This window comes from Lutra lutra, chromosome 14 (genome assembly GCF_902655055.1).
Source record: "Lutra lutra chromosome 14, mLutLut1.2, whole genome shotgun sequence".
Classification (NCBI taxonomy): Eukaryota; Metazoa; Chordata; class Mammalia; order Carnivora; family Mustelidae; genus Lutra; species Lutra lutra.
In genome coordinates this window covers 18,229,730-18,243,675 of record NC_062291.1, presented here as the reverse complement: position 1 = coordinate 18,243,675, position 13,946 = coordinate 18,229,730, and the positions used below count along the sequence as shown (strand labels likewise).

At 36.6% G+C, this 13,946-nt stretch overlaps 1 protein-coding gene and 1 pseudogene across 1 annotated transcript in view; one reads left to right on the top strand and one right to left on the bottom strand.

The window, feature by feature from the left end:
* PCDH15 (protocadherin related 15) overlaps positions 1–13,946 on the top strand; it is a 1,821,443-nt gene that overhangs the window by 977,799 nt on the left and 829,698 nt on the right. The gene's annotated exons all lie outside the window — the stretch shown is intronic.
* LOC125084675 (peroxiredoxin-1-like) lies at positions 538–1,123 on the bottom strand (annotated as a pseudogene).

Below are 13,946 nucleotides of genomic sequence, written 5' to 3'. Positions count from 1 at the left end.
GCAGGCTCCCTGCTGAGCGGAGAGCCCGATGTGGGGCTCGATCCCAGGATGCTGGGGTCATGACCTGAGCTCAAGGCAGAGGCTTTAACTCACTGAGCCATCCAGGCGCCCCGGGTCTCAAGTTCTTTATTGTTGAAAGTATTTTTGCATATATTGCCACTGCAAACAAGACACAGTGAGGGCAGTTTGATTTTTTTCCCTTTTCCATTTTTTTTTTCTTTTCAGCATAACAGTATTCATTGTTTTTGCACCACACCCAGTGCTCCATGCAATCTGTGCCCTCTCTAATACCCACCACCTGGTTCCTCCAACCTCCCACCCCCCGTCAAAATGGATAAAAGACCTCAACGTGAGACAGGAATCCATCAGGATCCTAGAGGAGAACATAGGCAGTAACCTCTTCGATATCAGCCACAGCAACTTCTTTCAAGATATGTCTCCAAAGGCAAAAGAAACAAAAGCGAAGATGAGCCTTTGGGACTTCATCAAGATCAAAAGCTTCTGCACAGCAAAGGAAACAGTCAACAAAACCAGGATTCACTTCTGCTTAGAGAAATATTCTTTGCTCTTTGGGACAGCGGGCTTGATGGTATCACTGCCAGGCTTCCATCCAGCTGGGCACACTTCCCCATGCTTTTCAGGAAACTCAACTAGTCTGACTCTCAACTACAGAGCGACCAACAGGGAGGTCTTCACAGCGATCTGTGGAAGGATGCCTTTATCATCAATGATAAAAATGCATGAGATGTCTTCATCAGCCTTTAAGACTCCATAGTCCTGAAGGATGGTACACTTGAGGTGTGATATAAGCGAATGTTCACGGGTCCCTGTCCTCCTTGTTTCTTGGGTATGGTGATCTACACCAGGTGATGGAAACAAGAACCCACAGAAGTACCAATCACTTGACACTTGACTTTCTTTTAAGATTTATCTTTCTGCCCTGTCACTGGAAGCGATGATCTCTATGGGGGCCCACAAAGATAAAGTCAAGAGGAAAAAAGAACACAGCATATTTTCCTTTGTAGTCAGAGAGGCTGATGTCTTTGAATGGGCCATCTAGCGTAACAGCCTTGGCTTTGAAGTTGGGGACAGGGTGCTCAATTTTGGCATTTCCTGAAGACATCTTTCTATTGGCAGATTTGAAACAGAACATACCAAAGACCAGTCAGGAAGAAGACCTCTACACCCATATTTTAAATGGAATTTTTTGGAACTATACCAAATTACAAAGATATATTGCTCTAACGGGGGGGGGGAGTCTGTATAAATACGTACATACATATGTACATACGTACATAATTCACTATCTTCAATGAAAGATGTAGAGGAGCAAATGAATTTCAAAAGTATGCACAAAGGGAAAACTACATTCTAACTTCACAGAATCTCAAAATAGACTCTCTTTTCTGTGTGCTGTGTGTATGGCAAATTTGGTGACACATTCATTTGAACATATTAGCAAATTACACTCATCAATTGCATTCTATTATAGAATTTCATTATATAGGGCGCCTGGGTGGCTCAGTGGGTTAAGCCGCTGCCTTCGGCTCAGGTCATGATCCCAGGTCCTGGGTTCGAGGCCCACATCGGGCTTTCTGCTCAGTGGGGAGCCTGCTTCCTCCTCTCTCTCTGCCTGCCTCTCTGCCTACTTGTGATTTCTCTCTGTCAAATAAATAAATAAAATCTTTAAAAAAAAAAAAAAAAAAAAAAAAAAGAATTTCATTATATAAAATTAGGGAAAAAGGAAATTGCTGGTACTTCTGAAATGTATTTCTTAAGTATTTTGTGAACATTCTTTCAGGTTTGAGATTTAGAAATCATTTTGAACAGGTTTGATATAAAAAGTTATTTGAAGAGAAGCTCTTAAAATAAATGAGAAGAAAAAAAAGCATGTCACTATAGGTCTGTCTAACTTTATCACCATCCCTTCTCTTCCTTCTCATTGGATGGTTACAGTAGATATTTACAAGGTATACACTTGGGCCAAAGTCACTTTAGGAAAGACTGATACTTGTATAGGAAATATATTTTGGGTATTACCGAATATGCATTTTTGGCTTTTTGTTTAGTTTCAGTGGATTTTTTTTTTTAAATATAAGGAAATAAGATCATGCAAAATGTACTGGTACCTCTAAACTGACCCATTATGATTACTGTTGGTTTGGGACATAATCATCATTGCTTCAGTCAGAGAAATGAATTTTCTATGAATCACAGCATCTCTGATACTGAATGTTTTTTCTAGAAGTCATTAAATATCTGCCAACACCTATGTAATATATCTGAGGCACTAATCACTTTAGTCACTACTCATTTATTTATTTATTCATTCAACACACTTTTGAAGGATTGCTACTATATGCCAGGTACTATAAAAAGTGTTGGGGCAAGGCGTTTGTTCCAGATGGAGGGAATAATGTGTATGGCCCTGTGATCAGAAGTAAGCACAGTATGACAAAGAATCTGAATGAAGGTCAGTGTAAATCAAATGCTAATGGAACTGAGGATATATGCAAGGACCAAGGTTTACAGATGGTAATAGTGATAATTTTAGATTTAATTATAAATGAAGCCATTGGAATTTTAAAAGCAGGAGCAGGGCGCCTGGGTCGTTCAGTCAGTTAAGCATCTGCCTTTGACTTAGGTCATGAACCCAGGATCCTGGAATCAAATCCTGCATCAAGCACCCTGCTCAGCAGGGAGTCTGCTTCTCCCTTGTCCTCTGCCACTCCCCCTGCTTGTGGGCACTCAATCTCTCTCTCTCTTTCTCTGACGAATAAATAAATGAAATCTTTAGAAGGAAAAGAAAAAAAAAAGCAGGGGTGAGAGTAGAAGGGAAGGTGTGACAACATGATCCCATTTGTTCTAAGACAGATCGCTAGATCTAGTGGGAACAATGAATTCCTGTAACATCTGATAGAGAAAAATAACACATAGACAAGATACACACCTGTGGCATAGTCCAAGCAGGAGATAGTGGTGGTTTAAAGATGAGGGGGTCGGATTAGCTAGGGAAGGAAACTATATATAGAGACTGATGGAGAGATTGGGAGAAAAAAAAAAAAGAAAAAAAATATGTAATGTATGTATATATATATATACACACACACACACACATGCACACATGATGTATGATTTATTAAAAACCAGGAGGGAAGAGAGGAAAATATATATATACTATGTGTATGTATATATATATTCATATCATATATATAATATGTATATGTGTATACATATACACATGTACACATCATGTATGACTTATTAAAAACCAAGAGGGAGGAGAGTATAGGGAAACAAAGCTGAAGTAAGTAGTCCCAAGAGCAGGACCATTCACTGAGACAGAACCCCTAAAAAGTCCACAGTTAGAAGAGAGATCTTAAGTTTAGTTGCAAGCAAATTGAGTTTGAAAGAGAAATTAGTTGATTCAGAATGATGTTAAATTTTTGCAACAAAAATAGTAACCTTCAATGCTTTGCCATGATTTTTGAAAAAATCACCAGTGTGGTAGAAAATTATCAATTTTTACAATTATTTTGATTTTGTGTTTTGTTGAAAAAAAAGTTTAATTTTGATGGCTCTCTGGATCCTCTACTCAATGTTGTATACAATTTAATGAATTGTTTGTTTTTCTCTATAGGAATGTCCAGTATACAACTGGTAAGGTAACAATTGGTATATTAAAACATATAATTGGTAAGATAACAGTTATATATTGGATATTCCTACAAAGAATAATCAACATAATTTTTCTCTCAAGGAAGAAAAAGACATTGGTATTTAATTTGTCAAAATTACCACTTGAAATCAAAATGATGGAGAAATAATGGAACATCTGTCTACCATCCTAGAATGCAGAATTTTTCTCTAAAAATTTCGAGTTTTTAGGCCTTTTACTTCCCTTTTAGTATCATAATATGAGCAAATTTAGATTCTGCTTACAGAAATACCTTTTAACTCTTAACCCATTGATCAAATAAGATTTTAAGAATCTAAGACCAAAGGATATGTGTATTCATCCTCATAGACTCATTCTTTGAAGTCATGTTTGTCTGAATTTCTATACATTGTGTTACGAACTATGGAAATTTAAAATAATTTCAAGTTTTGTGGAGACTGCATTATATATTATTTATAATTTATCAATCATTAACAAATTATTTATAATAAATTTATCAATAATCTTAGTGGTTTATTAATAAATTTTATTAATAAACGCATATATGTGAATTTTAAATTAAATATAAGGAAAATGATCATGTATAATTTTCCACATTTGTGTAATTCAGTAGGGAAATATCAAATATGACTATTAATTTTGAAAGATTAAAATACTCCATAGCAGTATTTGTTCTCCTCAAGGGATGCAAGGGATAAAGGACAGCAGGCCCTCTGTTATAGGGACACAAGTATGCAAAACGGAAGCTGGGCACCATCCTAATCCCATTAGTTATCTCATTTCCCCCCTTTTCCTCTATTGTTCCTGTTCATGTGAATTTTTACTTGAGAACATTAGGATTTTAATTATTATTAAATGCCCTTACTGAAGACAACCAAATATACTCCAGGTATATTAACACTGTGCAGAGATTCCTGGGACAGATTTCTTTCCCCACAGTCCAAATTTCGGTTTTGAAAGAAAAATCTAATTTACAAATCTGTCAAGTATGTAGACCATAGCCTCTTCTTCTGAACATACTCATTAGATTGTAATCAAATATAAGGGTGAAATGCATAGTTTCTCCTTGAATTTGGTGCCCCAGCCTAGTCTCATGAATGTATGTTTAAAACTTATGATTGTAAGAAGCTGAAAAAAAAATTTGTGTGTGTGTGTGTGTGTGTGTGTGTGTGAGAGAGACCCTGAATCCCTAGAGTCTAAGTAGCTCTATTGCATTATGAAAGTTATAAAATGTGACACAGAGGGAAGAATGAAGTAGTCCCCCACCTCCAGGAAGAACTAGAATAACATGAAGATATTAAGCACCTCTGTGAATAAAATATCACTTTAAAAAATAAATTTGATTAAGTTAACATATAGTGTATTATTAGTTTCAGAGATAGAATTTACATCAGTTGCACATAACACCCAGTGCTCACTCCATCACATGTCCTCCTTAATGTCCATCACTCAGTTATCCCATTCCCTACCCACCTCCCCTCCAGCAACCCTATTTCATTTCCTAAAGTTAAGAGTCTCTTATAGTTTGTCTGCCTCTCTGTTTTTATCTTCTTTTTCCTTCCCTTCCCCTATGTTCATCTGTTTTGTTCCTTAAGTTCCACATCTGAGTGAAATAATATGTATTTGTCTTTCTCTGACTGGCTTATTTCACTTAGCATAATAACCTCTAATTCCATCCAAGTCATTGCAAATGGCCAGATTTCCTTCATTTTGATGACTGAGTAACATTCTGTTATCTGTGTATACCACATCTTTTTTATCCATTCATTTGTTGATGGACATCTGGGCTCTTTCTATAGTTTAGCAGTTTAGCAATGCTGTTAGAAACATTCGGATGCATTAATTCCTTCAAATCACTATATTTGTATCCTTTGGGTAAATATCCAAAGTAGTAGTGCAATTGCCAGGTCATAGGGTAGATCTATTTTTAACTTTTTGAGGAATCTCCATACTGTTTTCTACAATAGTTGTACCAGTTTGCATTCCCACCAGTAATATAAGAAAGGGTCCCCTTTCTCCACATACTCACCAATACCTATTCTTTCCTGAGCTTTTAATTTTGGCCATTCCGACAGATGAGAGGTGGTATCTCATTATGATTTTAATTTGTATTTTCCTGGTAATGACTGATGTTGAGCATTTTTTCATGTGTCTCTTGGCCATCTGGATGTCTTCTATGGAAAAATATCTGTTCATGTCTTCTGCCCATTTCTTGTCTGGATTTTTTGTTTGTTTTTTGGGTGTTGAGTTTGATAAGTTCTTTATAGATTTTGGATATTAGCCCTTTATCTGATATGTCACTTGCAAATATCTTCTCCCATAAAATATCACTTTGATGCTTGAAGAGTTGCAAAGTTGTGAACAGTGAGAGAGAGTCTCAGTATGGACAACAGTGAGGCACAGTGCTTCCTGGCAATCATAGGACTGAGGTGATCCCCTCAGTGACTTTGATAGCAGAGGATCAATAACTAAGACCACTTATATAAGACTGTTTTGCCAAGAGGATATCCAGCATTGACAAGGCTAAGATTGGAGAAGACATAAGATGAATGATCTTGAAAAAAGTCACTTCCCCTGTCTGGGAAACACTTTCCTCATCTGTTACATGAACAGATTAATTGAAAATAGCTCTTTCATAGGAGATTTTTATAATAAACTAGTTAGTCAAAGTGACCTGGATATTGTTGATGTAGTAGGTCCTTGTCTGCTTCAGATGTTCAAAAAAAAAAAAAAAAAAATATATATATATATATATATATATATATATATATATATATATATATATATAAACCTCTTATGTCCATGGTGCTGAGTAAAATGGGCTGACAATATCCTGAAACTTGATTGTTTCAATACCATAGTTATTGAGTTCATGACAAACACCAGATAATTTACTATCCTACTTGGGATAAAAAGAGTAAAACCTCCCCAAACATTCCACACCCTATTTTCCAGAATCTGAGTATATTATGTTACATGGAAAAGGAAAATTTAGATTTCAGGAAAAATTAAGTGAGCTAATCTGCTGACTTTAAAATAAAAGGATTATGCAGGATGTACGCAATGTAATAACTAGGGTTCTTGAAAGTGGAAAACTGAAACAGTTGAATTCTGCATGGGAGGGAAATGTGAGTGTGGAAGAAGTGAGAGAGATATGCTATGAGAAGAAATTATCTGGCTGTTACTACCTTTCAGGATGGAGGAAGGACCATGAGTCAGGAGAAGTGGACAGTATCTAGAAGATAGGAAAGACAAGGAACTAAATTTTTCTATAGACCCTAGGAAGAGAACACAACCCTGTCCACACCTTGATTTTAAGCCAATGAGACTATGTCTTACAGAACTGTTGTTATGAGCCACGTAGTCTTGGTGACTGGTTACAATAGCCATAGAAAACTAACATATCTCTTAAAGATTTTACAGCATAGTTAGGGGCACAGACCAGAAAACTCATAAATCTGTCACAGTGGCATTTACAGTGTATTATAGGAAAACAAGATCACTAACTAAATCATTCTGGAGTTAGCTGTGTTCAGTTGTTTTTGTAGAGAACAGTTCTAAGTTGAGAAACTGAATAAGAGTAGGATAAGCAGAGGCAGAGATACATGATAGAGAATGAAACAGCTCAGATGGTGGAAGTAGCATTTGCTATGATGGGAAGGTTCGAAGGACTTTCATACACTTGGAAGGATGGCAGCTTACAGAACCCCTGTTTACTTATATTTTACCATCATATGTCTCACTGTAGCCACAGTTTTCCTTTAAATGATTTTGCATCAAACAACCAAACACTTGGCCCTATTTCTTACTATAATAGGTCTATAATAATTGCAGACTTGTGTTTCTTATTCAGAAGTTATAAAATTAAAGGCTTTTAAAATATTATATTATGTAGATGTGGGCCTCTTTATAGCTCTCTGTCATTCCTGGTATTAATTCTAAAAAGAAGAAAAGCAATACTAGGTTGTTAACCTTGCACTCTTACTTAGATCCTTTGTCAGTTTCGCTCACCTTTCTTCTTTCTGTTCTTTACATTTCAGAGACTCAACCTAAAGGCTTAAAGCATCCTACATTTTTAAGATATGCGACTTCTTGAAAATATATTTGTTTAGGATAGCTTCGTCATTTGTCAGCTTCATTCATGACGTGTATGAATTTCAGATCAGAGGGAAAATGTGATATATCCTGATTAAATGCAATTTAGGGGGCGCCTGGGTGGCTCAGTGGGTTAAAGCCTCTGCCTTCGGCTCAGGTCATGATCCCAGGGTCCTGGGATCGAGCCCCACATCGGGCTCTCTGCTCGGCGGGGAGCCTGCTTCCCCCTCTCTCTCTGCCTGTCTCGCTTGCCTACCTGTGATCTCTATCTGTCAAATAAATAAATAAAATCTTTAAAAAAAATAAATCAATGCAATTTAGTTGTATAGTGCACAGAGACCTGAGATGGCTGTCCTTAGCAAGGTCTGCCTACAAGTATGGCCCTTGTGTGGCATCTGGAAGAGAGATTACCTCCTGGAGTGGAGTAGAGGGGGTGAGGCCCTAGAGAGGTGCAGGTGCATGGTATCAGTACTATTGTAGTTCCTGGATTGGGCAAGTTGGCAGTGGTCATTACATTCTATAAATACATACTTTTTAAGAAGAGCCCTGTTTACTTGGTAATGATGATAGGGTATAATAAACTGGTTATTAAATCAGAGTATTAAATAGAATGTTAATAAACTGATTTACGATTAGTCTAATAAAGTACATTTCAGATCTAACTAAAATGTTAACAATGGAGGAAAAGGCTTTGGAAACAGATTCATATTTTATTCTGAGAATTACTGGATTAATGACTTTATATTGATTAACTGGACTTTATCACTCTGAACTTCACCTTCAATAACAACTGTTGATAAGGATTCTCTCAGAATGTTTTTTTGAGGGAGGTCAGCCATTAGACCTAATACCAAATATTTCTGGTTCTCCATATGGGCACATTATAGGACTGCACTTCCACAGGTGTTCTGTTTTTGTTTTCTTAAAATGATGTCTAATCATGATATTTGTGATTAAAAGTGCAATTATGAAACTCAGTTCTGAAAGAAAAATTTAAGTGCCAGTGTATAATTTGCCACATTTCCTTCTGTCTGCTGAGTTGTCATTCTTTGCTTCTGCCAGTCTGCTCTTCTGAGCAGCTTTGATAGCAGAACCGTTTGGATATGGAGAATGAACAAGAATATATACTTTCTGTTGTTTTAAGCCTGTTTTATTTCTTTTTGTTTGTCACTACAGCGTATCTTTACTTATAGTAACTGATGAATTTTTTTTAATTTATTTATTTGACAGACAGAGATCACAAGTAGGCAGAGAGGCAGACAGAGAGAGAGAGGAAGAGAAGCAGGCCTCCCACTGAGCATAGAGCCCGATCAGGGCTCGATCCCAGGACCCTGGAATCATGACCTGAGCCGAAAGCAGAGGCTTTAACCCACTGAGCCACCCAGGCACCCCTAACTGATGAATTTTTTAAAAAAATTAAACACATAATGTATTATTTGTTTCAGAGGTACAGATCAGTGAATCATCAATCTTACACAATTCACAGCTCTCAGCATAGCACATACCCTCCCCAATGTCCATCCCCAGCCACCCCATCCCTACCCCACTGTCCTCCAGCAACCTTCAGTTTGTTTCCTGAGATTAAGAGTCTCTTATGTCTTTTTTTTTAATATTTTATTTATTTATTTGACAGAGAGAGATCACAAGTAGGCAAAGAGGCAGGCAGAGCGAGGGGGGAATCAGGCTCTCCACTGAGCAGAGAGCCTGATGCGGGGCTCGATCCCAGGACCCTGAGATCATGACCTGAGCCAAAGGCAGAGGCTTAACCCACTGAACCACCTAGGCGCCCCACGAGTCTCTTATGGTTTGTCTCCCTCTCTGGTTTCATCTTGTTTCATTTTTCCCTCCCCTCCCCTATAATCCTGTCTTGTTTCTTAAATTCCTCCTATCAGTGAAATCATATGATAATTGTCTTTCTCTGATTGACTTATTTTGCTTAGCATAATACCCTCTAGTTCCATCCATGTCATTGCAATGGCAAGATTTCTTTTTTTTTTTTGATGGCTGCATAATATTTCATTGTGTGTGTGTACACACACACAAACACACACATACCACATCTTCTTTATCCATTCATATATGGATATATATATATATCACATCTTTTCATCTGTTGATGGCCATCTAGGCACTTCCCATATTTTGGGGCTATTGTGGACATTGCTGCTATAAACATAAAATTTTTATTAAAGGAAATAAAATAATACAGTACACCCAGCATAATGCTTAATGTATTAAAAGTGATTAACAAATATTAGTAATTATATTATTCTGTTTTCCACTTATGTAACAGCTCTAGCAGAATACCACATAGAATGGGTAAAGTTTTGTAAGCAAAATGTTAGAGAATTTCTCCATACATGGAGAAGCGTATACACCTGAATGATGGATCGGGAGCCATTAAATACAAATTCTATAAGCATTTTTTGCCTGGAGCTGTCTTTTTATTACTTGAATTGTTAAAGCAAATTATAACTAAATAACTGTGTTTTACATGAATTTCTTAAATTTATCTTTTTCTACCTCATAGTCAGGAAAGCAAGTCCCAGAATGATTGATTCATTCATAAAAAGAGATTATTTTTATAAATTTTAAAGAGAAACTGAACAGTATATTGTTTAGGCATACTTACATATATGATTTTTTAGCAAGGGAAAATCGAAACATAAGATTCTGGTGAATGATAATCTGGCCATAGGAGTTCAGTGGTGAGTTCATGACTGGAAATCTTTATCTTCCTAAAGAGGCTACTTACACTTAGGAATCTCCTTTAAAAACAAACAAACCAAAAAAACCCTCCATAAATAAATAAATAAATGAAAGAAAGAAAGAAGTTAATTAATTTAAAAAGCCCTCCATTTTGGGCTTGTACTACTCCAAAGTAGTAATGCTAGTTATTTTATGGTATCTTAAAAGTGTAGTGTATAAGAAACTATAGTTTTATAAATGTAAAGAAGCTTACTATGTGTCTTTTAAATTTCACTGAGGATCAAGTGTTTGTTTTAGCATATCCATAGCCAAAGCAGTTGGAAGACAGCATGTACGTAGAGGCATCTTTCAAATTCACTATCTTAATTACCAAAATTAAAAGAAAACACACAAATTTTCTTCTTAGTCTCTTCCTGTAGTTTATTTTCCTTCCCATTATTCTCATCCTTTTTAAAGAAAATTTACAGAGCCCTGAATCATAGACCAAGAACACAGCTGCCACTTAGATGAACAAATAAACAACTGCATTTTTCACTTAAAAATGTGTAATTTTGGACAAAATGCAGTGAATCCAGGGGCTTATACTATCCTCAAGAACTAAGTAAGTAAAATATTCTTCATTTTCCATCACTGTAACAAATCAAAACTGCTGTTGACTTTAACAAAAGAACAATTTTGAAATTTTAATCATTTTTACATGTTTTTATTTGCTATACTGACAGGTCATATAAAGAACATCCCTAAGGAGGAACTCCTGGGTGGCTCAGTTGGTTAAGTGTCCGACTCTTGATCTCAGCTTGGGTTGTGGTCTTGGGGTTGTGAGATCAAGCCCTGCATCAGGCTTCATGCTGGGCATAGAGTCTGTTTGAGATTCTCTCTCTCCCTGTCCCTTTACCCTCCACCCCCCTCCCCAAAAGAACATTCTTAAGGATATAAAACAGTGTCAAGATCTCATAATTTTGCTTATAAATAGTTCCATTCCCTTGGAATGTAATATTGCTGTTGTTCTTAATAAGAATAATGCACGTATATGATATAAGTATATAGGCATGAGGAGTCCTCTGAGTCTCTGAGTTCAGTTTCTGTGGACAGAAAGAAACTGAAAGCATAGATGGTATTTGTGGAGGTGAAGAGTGGCTCAGAGGAGACAGAGGCATGGTTGGTGTGTGGGCATCTTGGGACATCAGGGGATGCATGGACCCATGGACAGTTCTGGCTGCCTTATTTATCAGTCCTCATGAAATCTCTCTGTGTATATTCTTTTTATGACTTAAATTCAGTTTTCATGTTCTACATGTTTGTTGTGGAGCGATCTCTACACAGTGAGTATATTCCTCTGGTTAGAGACAATTGGTTTATAGGTACTCCTTATTTTCTGAAACTATGGACATCACAGAGAGCCCCATTTCCCTCAGAAGGTCAGTATTTGTGTGGACAGTTAGACTCTTACTGGCCTGTCTCCTTGCTCTGCCTTTTGCTTGTCAGTCCCCTTCTGATATGGTCAAGGCATTCTCCACTGAAAGTTGCTCTGAGTTCTCTCCAGTCCCCCTACTGAATTCAGAGGTGCCCTACCAAGCGCATCGCCTCCCTTCTCTGCCCAACCTAGACAGTGTGCTCAACAACCAACCTTCTTCCCTCTCTGACAACACTGTCCCCCTTTATAGAACAAATTCACTAACTTCGGGATCATGCAAATCTCTTAGATGACTGATTAGCTCAACTTCTGAAAAGAATCAGAATTTTAGAAGGAAAAGAGTTCAAGATCTGGCTAGATTGCAGTATTCTTTGCCTCTCACAAAATAATATGCCTACTAATCAGGGCATCCGGGAGAAAGTACTCAGTGGATGCCCCTCCACTTCTTATGTGGCTGTCTGACCTTTGGGTTTATCCATGGTCCCTTCTTCAGGTTACTCCATTTAAACAAATTTGATATAACTCTTTCCACAGGAAGTTATCTCATTTCCTGGACCTTCTCCAGTCTTCCCTACTCATTATGGTATTAAACCAAATACAATTTGGAACCAAAGCTCAGCCTTTAATCTGGTGACCAGAGATTCTCATTGAGTTATAATTTCATTTGAGCAAGTGAGAATATACTTTCCCCTTCCTGCTTCCTTTTTATATTCCCATAGCCACCTATTCAGTGCCTATCCTAGTTGACCTATAATGTATACACAGTTCCCCCAAAAAACTTTGAATATTTTTCATTGAAACTTATAGTCCCAATCCTTTTGAGGCAGAATCTAGGTAGGTCTGATTTTACAATCTATAGCATATTTTTTTAATTTGAAAATTTCAGATAAGTGATTAATAAGTCTATGTCTACTCTTTTAATCCAATCTTGGGGAAAGTACAAATTCTTATATTTTCCCTCAGAATGGAAGATTCAAGGACAAGGATGCCAGTATCCCTCATCCTCACACCACATTTCAAATACCTTCCCTTTAATGTAGGGTTGTTGCTTTATATCCTTCTCCATTATTTCTACAAGGTTTTAAAAAATATTTAATTAAGTGTAACACACAAATAGTAGCTAAAATTTTATTAGAAACCAAAAAATCTTAGGTCATCCTGATTAAGAAGATGGATTTTTAATGTGGTTCACATTTTAACTCATGAAGGCCAATGCAGGCAGGTTAGTGTTTTAGAGAACAGATGCTTGATTTTAAGAACCCCAAATATGGCATTGTTTAAATCTCACTAGGGAAAAAAAAAAAAAAAGTTGGTTGACATTTCCCCTCACGAATATTAAAATAATGACAGTGACCCACATCCATTTAGAGTATAAGTGGGGCAGAAAATAAAATTAATGATTTCATTTTTAACCTGCTTCTTTAGGGGAGATGAGGAGTTATGAATAATCAGAGAAACACATCTATCTGTGTGTAAGAAGAAGATATTTAGGAATCCTGAAAGGAACTTACATGTTCCTGCTTTCTCCCCATCACTTTCATATGCAGACTGAAAGACCTGCTTTCAGGGGTTGGTGTGGCTAGTGCTCATTTACCGAGATCAGAAATCATCATTTCCATTCATCCACATCTCATAAAAAAATGCTGTGATAGAGGCCAGTAAACCAGTAATAATTGTATGACAGATACTAGCATACCACTAACAAAAATGAATATAATTTTATGCCCCTCATAGCTTGAATTTAATGGATGTGCCTTTGTAATTATTTTAGGGTATTAAGATTCAGCTGTACTGAATGTTGTTTAAATAACTATTGACGATATGATTTTTCTGTGATTGAATGCACATGTAAATAACTGATAAAATCATGTAGTGCATTATATCTTTAGTTGTTTTCCCAGAGCAAGTAATATAGTATTTAGTCACTTTAGTGATAGTTTCAAATCCTTTAAGTCAAAATAAAATATGGAATCTGACAGAAATTTGAAGAAATGTAATGAAAATTGAAGGAATACAACCACTGAAAGGCTTTGTGATTTGATTGGATTA